Genomic DNA, 13791 nt, shown 5'->3' on the forward strand with positions numbered 1-13791 from the left:
CAGTCTGCTGTTCTGTAAGGACCGCTATCGGTCCACAATACATAGGGTTGCCGTGCACTACTGCTGACCGCTGCCCTATACTGCAGCAGTCCTTCATTGGTATAGGGACTGACGTACAGTCTGCTAATCACTAACACACAACCTGCTTGGTCCACAAAAGTTCTTATAAGGACTGGTAACTTGGTATAGGGTGCTACGGTACATAGGCCTGAGTGCGTTACAGTCTGCTGTTCTGTAAGGACCGCTATCGGTCCACAATACATAGGGTTGCCGTGCACTACTGCTGACCGCTGCCCTATACTGCAGCAGTCCTTCATTGGTATAGGGACTGACGTACAGTCTGCTAATCACTAACACACAACCTGCTTGTTCCACAAAAGTTCTTATAAGGACTGGTAACTTGGTATAGGGTGCTACGGTACATAGGCTTGAGTGCGGTACAGTCTGCTGTTCTGTAAGGACCGCTATCGGTCCACAATAGATAGGGTTGACGTGCACCACTGCTGACCGCTGCCCTATACTGCAGCAGTCCTTCAGCGGTATAGGGACTGACGTACAGTCTGCTAAACACTAATACACAACCTGCTTGGTCCACAAAAGTTCTTATAAGGACTGGTAACTTGGTATAGGGTGCTACGGTACATAGGCTTGAGTGCGGTACAGTCTGCTGTTCTGTAAGGACCGCTATAGGTCCACAATAGATAGGGTTGACGTGCACCACTGCTGACCGCTCACCTATACTGCAGCAGTCCTTCAGCGGTATAGGGACTAAGAGTTTTGTCACAGGGTCATTTAAAAAATGACATGCAGAGGAAGAGGCAGGCCCTTCCGCAGGGGTGGTAGGGGTAGGGCAGGAGCAACAGGCTTGAGCCAAAGTGGGAAGTTGCAGAAGGTGCGTTCAATTACTTTAAAGGATGCACCAGACTTGGTTGAGTGGCTCGCTCAGCCTTACTCTTCTGCACCCTCCTCATCCTCTCGATCTGCACCCTCTTCTTCACTCTCTGCTATGTGCACCCCCAAAGACACTACCACCAACAACACGACCACCACCACCACCACCACATACCTTCCGCTTGAGTCACTGGAATTATTTTCCGATCCATATCAAGAGGACATTTCTGATGCGCAGCCACTCTTGGTATTGGATCAGGAAGAGGAGGTAGCAACAAGCGCTACTCAGCAGTCTGACGCCAGTACCCAGATCAGCCCAAGGAGGAGGTTGGTCCCCGGTGTTGCTGCCTACTCCGAGATCTCTACTTATAGCGGTGGGGAAGGTGACGTTGATGATGACGTGTCTAGTGATGTCACGTGGGTGCCCACAAGAGAGGAAGAGGAGGGGAGTTCAGAGGGAGATATGGACCAGCAGATAGGGAGGAGAAGCAGCAATGACTTACATTGCACAGCAGGGACAAAGCAGACTGCAAATGTATCAGGAGCGAGTCATCGACCATGTACGGTCACATCTGGCGCTCCCAGGACACCGGCACATGGCTCCGCAGTGTGGGCTTTTTTTAACGTGTCCGCTGCTGACAATAGCGTTGCCATCTGCAATCTTTGCAGTCAACGCGTTAGTCGCGGTAAGCCCAATACTCACCTAGGGACGACCGCCTTAAGAAGGCACATGAGCAGCCATCACCGAGCCCAGTGGGAGCAACGGAACACACAAAGCCACACTGCAGGCTCTCACCGTCCAGCCTCGTCTTCTACTTCTCCTTCTCCTCTCTCCTCACAATTGTCCTCCACTCCACCTTCCATCACGCCAAGCTCACATTTTTCTGCAAAAAGGCAGGCTTCCGTGGGCCTAATGTTTGAGCGTAAAAAAATGATGATGCCGGATAACCCTCTTGCCCAACGGTTGGCGGCTGGCTTGTCAGAACTCATAGCCCGCCAACTACTGCCATATAAACTGGTGGACTCGGAGGCCTTTCGCAAATTTGTGGCCATTGGAACACCACAATGGAAGGTCCCAGGAAGGAAGTATTTCTCAGAGAAGGGCATCCCAGAGCTATATGGCCATGTTCAGCGGCAAGTGAATGTATCTCTGGCACACAGTGTCGGTGCCAAGATACATCTGACCACAGACACGTGGTCTAGCAAACACGGGCAGGGAAGGTATATCAGTTTTACTGCCCACTGGGTGAACCTTCTGACGGCCGTCAAGCATGTAACCCGTGGCACCCGTGTAGATTTGGTTTTACCGCCACGGATTGCATGCAGGCCTGACTCTTCTTCTCCTCCTCCTACTCCATCCTCCTCCCTCTCCTCCTCAGCTGCCTCCTCCTTTTCCGCTGCTAGCGTCTCTTCCACTGCACCGCCCAAGCTCCCCAGAACCTATTCCACATGCCAGGTGAGACGTTGCCATGCCGTGCTGCGTCTGTTGTGCCTGGAAGCAAAGAGCCACACTGGCCCGGCACTCCTTTCAGCTTTGCGTTCACAGGCAGATGAGTGGCTAACACCGCTCAATTTGACAGTTGGTAAAGTGGTGTGTGACAACGGTGCCAATCTGCTTAGCGCATTGAAACAGGGCAAAATCACGCACGTGCCGTGCATGGCACACGTCTTAAACTTGGTCGTGCAGCGATTCCTTGTCAAATACCCTGGGGTCCAGGACATCTTGCGGCAGGCAAGGAAAATCTCGGCCCATTTCAGAAGATCTTACACGGCCATGGCTCGCCTTGCTGACATTCAGCGGCGACACCATCTGCCGGTCAGACGTCTTATTTGCGATTGCCCGACGCGATGGAACTCAACCTTCTATATGCTTGATAGGCTGCTCCAGCAGAAACGTGCAGTTAACGTCTACCTGTATGAACTCTGCGAAAGAAACGGTTCTGGGGAGCTGGGTTTTTTTTCACCGCGCCAGTGGCTGCTCATGCGCGACACATGCAGACTTCTGCGGCCATTTGAGGAGATCACCAAACTGGTCAGTCGCAGCCATGGCGCCATCAGTGACATGGTACCTTATGCCTTCTTTCTGGAGCGTGCATTGCGTCGTGTCATTGATCAGGCTGTGGAGGAGCAGGAGCGGGAAGATGAGGAAGTCGCAATGCTGGATGAATTCCCAGGGGGGGCTACTCTATCTGAGACAAGTCAACAACAGGAGTCTGATGAGGAGTCAGAGGAGGATGGTGCCGGGGCGGATGAGCAGGAGCAAGAAGAGCATGCTTTAAACCTTTCTGGGATCCCTGTTGTGCGAGGATGGGGAGAGGAGAATGAAGAGGACGACATTATCCTGGATGATGAGCAGGAGCCAGGCCACCACACCGCTTCCACTTTAGTGCAAATGGGGGCCTTCATGCTCCAGTGTTTTAATAGGGACCCCCGTATAAAAAGCATGAGGGTCAAGGACCAGTACTGGGTGGCAACGTACTTAGACCCCCGGTACAAACACAAAATGGCGGAAATGTTACCGCCGTCACAGAGGGCTGTCAGAATGCAGCACTTCCAGGCCTTGCTTCGAGAAATGCTGCATTCTGCTTTTGCGTGCGCTGGCAGAGGAGCAATTCCCACTCCCAGAGAAGGATTTGCGGGTACCAATCCAACAGCGCCTGCAAGAAGAGGCCGGTTTGAAGATGTGTTGGTGACTTCGGATATGAGGTCATTCTTTCAGCCGACCCATCGACAGGTGTCATCCGGATCCAGCATCAGGGAACGCCTAGACCGTCAGGTGTCCGACTACATTGGGTTAACGGCCGATGTGGACGCTCTGAGGAGTGATGAACCCCTAGACTACTGGGTGGGCAGGCTTGACCTCTGGCCAGAGCTTGCCCAATTTGCAATCGAACTGTTGGCTTGCCCCTCATCCAGTGTCCTGTCCGAAAGGACGTTCAGCGCAGCAGGGGGGATTGTGACCGATAAGCGTACTCGCCTAGCTCACCACAGTGTTAACTACCTCACATTTCTAAAAATGAATGAGGCATGGATCTCGGAGGAATTCAACACATGTGATCAGTAGACCATGTATATGTCTATAAACAATTTTTGGAATCAAGCACACAGACCTTCTTAATTCATTTGGCTCACTTCCCTGACCCAAAAAAGCACACCGTACTATATGCCCCTACCCTCCTCTTTGAAGAGGTTGAGCGGTGTCATATTTCTACTGGGGCTGCTTATTATGAGGGGTTCCCACCATCCCTGTGCTGTGCTGACTTCCTCCTGGGTGTTCTTATTATGAGGGGCTCCCACCATCCCTGTGCTGTGCTGACTTCCTCCTGGGGGTTCTTATTATGAGGGGATCACACCATCCCTGTGCTGTGCTGACTTCCTCCTGGGGCTGCTTACGGTGCTGCTGTCAGCGCTGTATGTCACGGAGCTGCTGTCAGCGCTGTATGTCACGGAGCTGCTGTCAGCGCTGTATGTCACGGAGCTGCTGTCAGCGCTGTATGTCACGGAGCTGCTGTCAGCGCTGTATGTCACGGAGCTGCTGTCAGCGCTGTATGTCACGGAGCTGCTGTCAGCGCTGTATGTCACGGTGCTGCTGTCAGCGCTGTATGTCACGGAGCTGCTGTCAGCGCTGTATGTCACGGAGCTGCTGTCAGTGCTGTATGTCACGGAGCTGCTGTCAGCGCTGTATGTCACGGAGCTGCTGTCAGCGCTGTATGTCACGGAGCTGCTGTCAGCGCTGTATGTCACGGTGCTGCTGTCAGCGCTGTATGTCACGGAGCTGCTGTCAGCGCTGTATGTCACGGAGCTGCTGTCAGTGCTGTATGTCACGGAGCTGCTGTCAGCGCTGTATGTCACGGAGCTGCTGTCAGCGCTGTATGTCACGGAGCTGCTGTCAGCGCTGTATGTCACGGTGCTGCTGTCAGCGCTGTATGTCACGGAGCTGCTGTCAGCGCTGTATGTCACGGAGCTGCTGTCAGCGCTGTATGTCACGGAGCTGCTGTCAGCGCTGTATGTCACGGAGCTGCTGTCAGCGCTGTATGTCACGGAGCTGCTGTCAGCGCTGTATGTCACGGTGCTGATGTCAGTGCTCTGTATTACGGTGCTGCTGTCAGTGCTCTGTATCTCCTGCACCCTCTTGTTTGCCTACCCTGGTCCCTGACCTTCCCTCTCCTCCATTGCCTTCATTAGCTCCATAGTCCTGAATTGTCAGAACAATTTCCCAAATAAAAAAAAAATGCTTGTAGTTATCGATCCCAAATTCACCTCATACATGTATTATGCTATTGTCCAGGTGGTGGGACTACGTGCTACCCCCTAATAATTACCCCGTGGCCGCAAATTCGACCTAAAGGTTTGCGAAATTCGCCTCCCATTGAAGTCAATGGAGCCCGCGGCGAACGGTCGTTTTCGCGAACGTTTGTGCCCGTTCGCGTTTCGCGTTCGCGAAACGTCCCGTCGGAAGTTCGTCCATCACTATTTACAAGTTAAAATCCAAATTTTTTGCTAGAAAATTACTTGGAACCCCCAAACATTATATATTTTTTTTTAGCAGAGACTCTAGAGAATAAAACGACGATTGTTGCAATATTTTATGTCACACCGTATTTGCGCAGCGGTGTATTAAAAGCAACTTTTTGGGAAAAGGGACACTTTCATGAATTAACCACTTTCAGACCGGACCATTTTGCTGGTAAATGACCAGAGGTCTTTTTACAATTTGGCACTGCGCTGCTTTAACTGGTAATTGCGCGGTCATGCAATGTTGTACCCAAACAAAATTTGCGTCCTTTTCTTCCCACAAATAGAGCTTTCTTTTGATGGTATTTGATTGCCTCTGCGATTTTTATTTTTTGCGATATAAATGGAAAAAGACCGCAAATTTTGAAAAAAAATGATATTTTCTACTTTTTGTTATTAGAAAAATCCAATAAATTCAATTTTAGTCATACATTTAGGCCAAAATGTATTCAGCCACATGTCTTTGGTAAAAAAAAAGTCAATAATTGTATATTTATTGGTTTGCGCAAAAGTTGTCACATCTACAAACTAAGGTACGTTTTCTGGAATTTACGCAGCTTTTAGTTTACGACTGCCTATCTCAGTTCTTGAGGTGCTAAAATGGCAGGGCAGTACAAAACCCCCCCAAATGACCCCATTTTGGAAAGTAGACCCCCTAAGGAAATTGATAAGTGGCATGTTGAGCCCATCGAATATTTTATTTTTTTGCCTCAAGCGATTGAATAATGACAAAAAAATATTTATTTATTTTTTTTTACACAAAGTTGTCACTAAATGATATATTGCTCACACATGCTATGGGCATATGTGAAATGACACCCCAAAATAAATTCTGCTGCTTCTCCTGAGTACGGGGATACCACACGTGTGGGATTTTTTGGGAGCCTAGCCGCGTACGGGGCCCCGAAAACCAAGCACCGCCTTCAGGTTTTCTAAGGGCGTAAATATTTGACTTCACTCCTCACTACCTATTACAGTTTTGAAGGCCATAAAATGCCAAGATGGCACAAAACCCCCACAAATGACCCCATTTTAGAAAGTAGACACCCCAAGCTATTTGCTGAGAGGCATTTTGAGTCCATGGAATATTTTATATTTTGCCACAAGTTGCGGGAAAATTACAAACTTTAATTTTTTTTTATTTTTTTTTCACAAAGTTGTCACTAAATGATATATTGCTCACACATGCTATGGGCATATGTGAAATGACACCCCAAAATAAATTCTGCTGCTTCTCCTGAGTACGGGGATACCACATATGTGGGACTTTTTTGGAGCCTAGCCACGTACGGGGCCCCGAAAACCAAGAACCGCCTTCAGGTTTTCTAAGGGCGTAAATATTTGACTTCACTCCTCACTACCTATTACAGTTTTGAAGGCCATAAAATGCCAAGATGGCACAAAACCCCCACAAATGACCCCATTTTAGAAAGTAGACACCCCAAGCTATTTGCTGAGAGGCATGTTGAGTCCATGGAATATTTTATATTTTGCCACAAGTTGCGGGAAAATTACAAACTTTTTTTTTTTTTTCACAAAGTTGTCACTAAATGATATATTGCTCACGCATGCCATGGGCATATGTGAAATGACACCCCAAAATAAATTCTGCTGCTTCTCCTGAGTACGGGGATACCACATATGTGGGACTTTTTGGGAGCCTAGCCGCGTACGGGGCCCCGAAAACCAAGCACCGCCTTCAGGCTTTCTAAGGGCGTTATAGTTTTGAAGGCCATAAAATGCCAAGATGGCACAAACCCCCCCCAAATGACCCCATTTTGGAAAGTAGACACCCCTAAATTTAGGGGTACACTAGTGAGACTAGGTAATAAATGGCGGGTGCCCTGAAACTGTAAAAAAAATAACTAACCAACCAGCGTCACCTGTAACAGTTATATGGTGATCACTGGTGAAAGGGTTAACTAGGGGGCAATCAGGGGGCTTTATGCGGTAGTATATGGGGGTCCCTGGCGCTATAAAAAGCTGCGGCGAACCTAAATACCTACCTGCCTAACTAGCGTCACCTGTGACACTAATACAGTGATCAGAAAAACGATCGCTTATTAGGCTGGGTTCACACTGGAGCGATGTGGGAACGCCACGAATGCGCGGCGGGTTCCCGCATCACATGCCTCCCGGCGGCAGTTCACACTGCCCTATGCGAACTGCTGGGAGTGTCAGTGAAATGTTAATGACACCCCCAGATCAGTTCGCATATCGCAGTGCGATCTGCAAACTCGGATCGCATGGTGTGAACACCCATGCGATCCGATTCTGCTGCGGACCAAAAAAAGGGTCCCGTGCGAGTTTGCGGCGGGTGCGGCGGGTGCGACACGAATTCAGCCATACTATCTGTATGGCTGAACTCGAATCGCACAGAGATCGGATGTGATTTGCACTGCAGTGCGGTGCGAATCACATCCGTTCTCATAAACCGCTGCAATGTGAACCCAGCCTTAGTGACACTGGCGACGGGGGGTGATCACGGGGTTAAACCTTTATTGGGGGGGTTAGGGGGTACCTTAGAACTAAAGGGGGCTGACCCTAACTGCCCTAACAGTTATTACAGTCACAAATGACACCCGCCGGGTGATCAGGGGGTTAAACCTTTATTAGGTAATAAATGGCGGGTGCCCTGAAACTATAAAAAAATAACTAACCAACCAGCGTCACCTGTAACAGTTATATGGTGATCACTGGTGAAAGGGTTAACTAGGGGGCAATCAGGGGGCTTTATGCGGTAGTATATGGGGGTCCCTGGCGCTATAAAAAGTTGCGGCGAACCTAAATACCTACCTGCCTAACTAGCGTCACCTGTGACACTAATACAGCGATCAGAAAAATGATCGCTTATTAGGCTGGGTTCACACTGGAGCGATGCGGGAACGCCACGAATCCGTGGCGGGTTCCCGCATCGCATGCCTCCCGGCAGCAGTTCACACTGCCCTATGCGAACTGCTGGGAGTGTCAGTGAAATGTTACTGACACCCCCAGATCAGTTCGCATATCGCAGTGCGATCTGCAAACTCGGATCGCATGGTGTGAACACCCATGCGATCCGATTCTGCTGCGGGCCAAAAAAAGGGTCCCGTGCGAATTTGCGGCGGGTGCGGCGGGTGTGGCGGGTGCGGCGAATGGCTGAACTCGAATCGCACACAGATCGGATGTGATTTGCACTGCAGTGCGGTGCGAATCACATTCGTTCTCATAAACCGCTGCAATGTGAACCCAGCCTTAGTGACACTGGCGACGGGGGGGGGTTTACGGGGTTAAACCTTTATTGGGGGGTTAGGGGGGCACATTAGAACTAAAGGGGGCTAACCCTAACTGCCCTAACAGTTATTACAGTCACAAATGACACCAATGCAAAAAAAAAAAAAAAGCAATTGGTGTCACTGTGACTGGGGGGGCAGGGGTAATTGGGGGGGTGATCGGGGGGTAAAGGGGGGGTGTGAGTGTGCCTGGCATGTTCTACTGTATGTGTGGTGTGTTGGTGCAACTCACCGAACCTCTCTCCTCGGTGCCGGAACGAAAAATACCGACACGGAGGAGAGAATACATCACTTCCTCTCCTGTGTTTACATTACAGGAGAGGAAGTGATGTCACGGAGGATTTCCATTCGTCGAGAGCGATCGCGAGGGGGTGGCCATGAATGAATGATCGCCCCCTCATCCCGGATCGCTCTCGAAGGAATGCCGACCGCCGCAGGCACCGGGGGGGGGGGCCCGATCGGGCCCCCCACCCACGGGCAGGCAGGGACTTATATATACGCCCATATGCCTGCCCGTGCCATTCTGCCGACGTATATCGTCGTGCGGCGGTCGGCAAGTGGTTAAAAAAAAAAGAAACAGTAAAATTAGCCCAATTTTTTTGCATAATGTGAAAGATAATGCTACGCCGAGTAAATAGATACCAAACATGTCACACTTTATAATTGCACGCACTCCTGGATTGACGACAAAGTACGGTACCTAAAAGTCTCTATAGGCGACGCTTTAAACATTTTTTACGGTTATCAGTTTAGTGTTACAGAGGAAGTCTAGTGCTAGAATTATTGCTCTCGCTCTGATGATCACGGCGATACCTCACATGTGTGATTTGAACACCGTTTACATATGCGGACGCGACTTCTGTATGCGTTTTCTTTGCTTCGCGAGCTCGTAGTAAAAAACATTTTTCTTTTTTCTTTTTTTTTATTTATTTTAAAATGAATAAATTGTTTTTTTTTTTTAAATAAAAAATTTGATCACTTTTATTGCTGTCACAAGGAATGTAAACATCCCTTGTGACAGTAATAGGTGGTGACAGGTACTCTTTATGGAGGGATCGGGGGTCTAAAAGACCTCCGATCCCTCCTTTACACTTCAATGTATTCAGATCGCCAAAAACACAGTATTCAGCGATTCTGAATACTGTATATTTTTTTAAAACCGGCACCATTGGCAGCCGTTTACGGCTTCGTTCCAGTTCCTCCCCAGCAGCGGAGGCATCGGAGCTTGAATCGGTGCTCCCGATTGAGCGGGAGCACCGGTAACAGCGGCGGGACTTTTAGTCGCTTCGGTTGTTATGCCTGGATAGCCAATCGCCCGCTGTAAAAAACGGTACCAGGATGATGCCTGCAGGTGCGGGCATCATTCCGGTATAACCCCCGGAAGCCGAGTACGCAGATCTGTGTACGCTCAACGGGAAGGGGTTAAGGAAAGGGCCTTTAAAGCCAAAACATGAGTTCAGAACATATAAGTCCATCCCAGTCTATTAAAGGCTCAGCAACAGTCTGTCTAGTATTGTCGCCTGCCTGTCTAGCAAGCACAAAACCAACTTGGTCCTTAGTAGGCTTGTGCAATTCGTTTCGTAACGAATCGAAATTCGGCAGAATTTTGCATCTTTCGGACATCCGAATGTCCGAATAAAAAAATTATGAATAACAACAAATACGAAAGAAATATAACTAATGAATTCGAATGAATTCAACATGATTCGATAATTCTTTTAAGATCTAATGAAACAAAAGGTCAGCTCAAAGTAAATCTTATAGTCCCATCAGCTAATTAATTTTGTGGCGGAGGATGGATTACTGGCAAAGTGCATTCCTGAGAACTGAGTTAGAAAGGTGTTGTATTGTATTTGGGCCAAGGAGAAGAGACGTTGTCATTGTGTGTGTTAAAAGATTCAATAAACAAACGACTTTCCAAACTACGAATCATTATCACAAATGTCTATACATACATAAATAGCGAATTTCAACGAATACGAACGAATGAATTCAACACTCTACGAATAATAACGAATTATCCAAAAACGTATTAACGTAACATAACGAATATAACAGAACAAAATTATGTATTTTACGAATGACAACGAACCGAAACTAAACGAAATTTTCCGTTGTGCACAAGTCTAGTCCTTAGTTATCAATCAGGAGAGAAATCATGACATCCTATTGGTCATGATCATCATAATCAGAGTTAAGCAAGGCTCTTGGCCTGTAATTGGCTAGGGAATCTTGGCCTGTAATTGGCTAGGGAAGCTGGGTTTTCCCCAGGTTTCAGGATAACTCTGATATAAGAATGGGAGTGAAGGATGTCCGGGCTATGGAGGGGTACATTTTTGACAACCTCAGAAAGTTCTTCCATTTATATGTCAGTGTAGCTAGCTTGGATAATTTAATTGAGACAAAAATTTGTCAAACAACCTCCTGTTTAAAAGGAGGATGGTTATCTAGGGTGAGAAAATTACAATAAAAATCCCCAAAGGTCTTAGCCATAGATTGAGGGCAATATGTGGGAGTGGCATCATATTGGAACAGGTATTTAAGCAATGACTGGAATGGTCTGGCCCTGAGCTTATTTAACCACTAGCAGACTGCCCCATGTACATATACTACATGTAGTGATCTGTCTGGTAGGAGCACATGCACATGCATGCTACCCGGTCTGTCTTGTTATTCAGTACAGCACAAGTTGGTCATCAGGTCAAGGCCGGTGATTTTTGGCCTGGACCTGATGATTGGCTGAACCAAATCACAGCAGAGCAAGTGTCCATGTTTGCAAACACAGACACAGGTTCTGGATGCTTCTACCCTCTCCGAACCCTTTTCGGTTCCAGAGAGAGAAGCGAAACCTGTGTACATAAAAACATAACATTTTCACTTGCACTTAATGTAAGTGTAAATGTAAGTTAGCATCCCTCCCAGATAGTATCAGATTGCCCGCCACACTATCCCCATCCACATTTAACCCCTTGATTGCCAGCAACACTATCACAGTTAAACTATAACTACTATTACTATTATAGTAGTTGAACGGATCAGTATCTGTGATCAAATCAGAACTATACTAGTGTCCCCAATAGTATAGTGTCCCCAAAAATGCAGTATTAGCAGGATCAGCCTCATTCGCTGCCAGCACTTGTGTTTATCCCTCCACAACAAGTCCCATGTCAATCTAATTTCTGATCACTGCCACATCTGGTACATTGTACACAAAACTGCAATGTTAGTAAGACCAGGCCTGATCTCTGCTAGCACTAGCAGGTAAATTGTATTTCTAGTGGTGCAAGCAGTCCCTGACAGCACAGTTAGTCACACTAGGCACCTGTAAATTTAGTGCCCAAAATGTCCAAAGAAAGGTACACTAGTGAAGATGCCTACAGGATTCTGAGTATGACAGATGAGAGTGAAGACGAGTGCTCTCGGTCATAATAGGGCTGAGAATACGAACCTGTAGAAAGCAGCGGCACACTGATAGGTAGCTCAGACGATGGAGAAGAGGTCCCTGCTAAGGTCAGGAGTACTCGACCTCATGCGTTGCTAGAAACGCATGATTATTTTCATATGCAGCAGAGTGCTAGTACTAGTGGTGCACTACCATTTGGTGGACTGGCAGGCACTAGTGGCCCAGTACATCCTGGAATTTTACACACCAGCATTGCAGTATCTCATGATGATGTGGCGAGTCCCAGAAGTGCAGTCCAAGCTGGTAAGGTGTCTAGCACTAGTGTTCCGCAGCCATCTATAATTTGAACAGAGGCCCATAGAGCCCATAGTGTCCTTCCAGAGGTGCTTGCAAATCCTGATTGGCAGCCCCCAGATTCAGCAGCACCCACTCTCAACCCATTCACAGACCAAGCTGGAACTCAAGTGGAAATCACAGGGGGTTCCAAAAAGGGGCAATTTTTGGGATGTTTTGTAATATCCTGCCATAGGATGCATTAAGGTGAAAAAACACAAACCTTTACAACCCCTTTAACATTCCTCTCAGCGAATACCTTGGGGTGTCATTTGGGGGTGGGGGGGGGGGGTGTTTGTACTATGCTGCCATTTCATGGCCTCCAAAACTGTGATAGATAGTCAGGAAATGAAGGGAGGGAATATGCCCCTTGAATGCCTGAAGGTGGTAATTTGTTTTCAGCACATGTGCGTGGCTAAACTCCCAAAAACTCTTACACATGTCATATCCCCATACGCAGGAGATGTATCAGAATGTGTTCTGGGGTGTATTTCCACATATACTCAACTTTGTGTAAAAAAATTAAATAATAATAATAATTTTCCAAAAACTTGTGCCAAAAAAAGAAATCTACCATGCACTTAACATGCCTCTTAGCAAATACCGTGTCTACTGTCCAAAAAGGGGTAATTTGGGGGTGTTTGTACTGCTCTGGCATTTTAGCATCTCAAGAAACGTGATAGGCAGTCAGGAAGTAAAGGCTTCATAAATTCCAGTATATGCTGTATAGTTTGTGGACACAATAACTTTCATACAAACCAGTTAATATACACTTATTGAAATTTAATTTTACCAAAGACGTGTAGCAGAATACATTTTGGCCTAAATTTAGGATGAAATTTTATCTTATTGCATATTATTAATAACAGAAAGTAGAAAATATAGATTTTTTTTTTACATTTTTGGGGTTTATATAATAAAACATAAAAAAATAAAATGAGTGGAGATCAAACACCACCAAAACAAAAGCTGTATTCGTGTGAAAAAAAATGGTAAAAACTTAATTTTGTGTTGCATGACTGAGCAATTTCCAGTTAAGGTTGTGAAGCGCTGAATAACAAAAATGCTCTAGTCGTGAAGGGAATAAAACCTTCCAGAGCTTAAGTAGTTAACAACATCTTATGAGGCTTATTAGAGTATTCATAGATTTTTTGTTCAGCTCACAAGAGGGATTTAGCTACCTTATGCATATCTTTTGCTTTGATTTGGTTCTGTAGCAAGGTGACCACCTGCAGACAGGGCACTGTAGGGGTGTGTAAAAGCTGATTTTCTGCTTTTTACACAGTTGATGGAGCAAAGAAATTTTGGTCTAAATCACATCTTATTTTTTAATTGGGTTCCTGTAGAAATGCATTGACCTCTGAAATATGCTTTGTG

The sequence above is a fragment of the Lithobates pipiens genome, unplaced genomic scaffold, assembly GCF_037356315.1.
Source record: "Lithobates pipiens isolate NorthernLeopardFrog02 unplaced genomic scaffold, aLitPip1_a1.2 Scaffold_13, whole genome shotgun sequence".
Classification (NCBI taxonomy): Eukaryota; Metazoa; Chordata; class Amphibia; order Anura; family Ranidae; genus Lithobates; species Lithobates pipiens.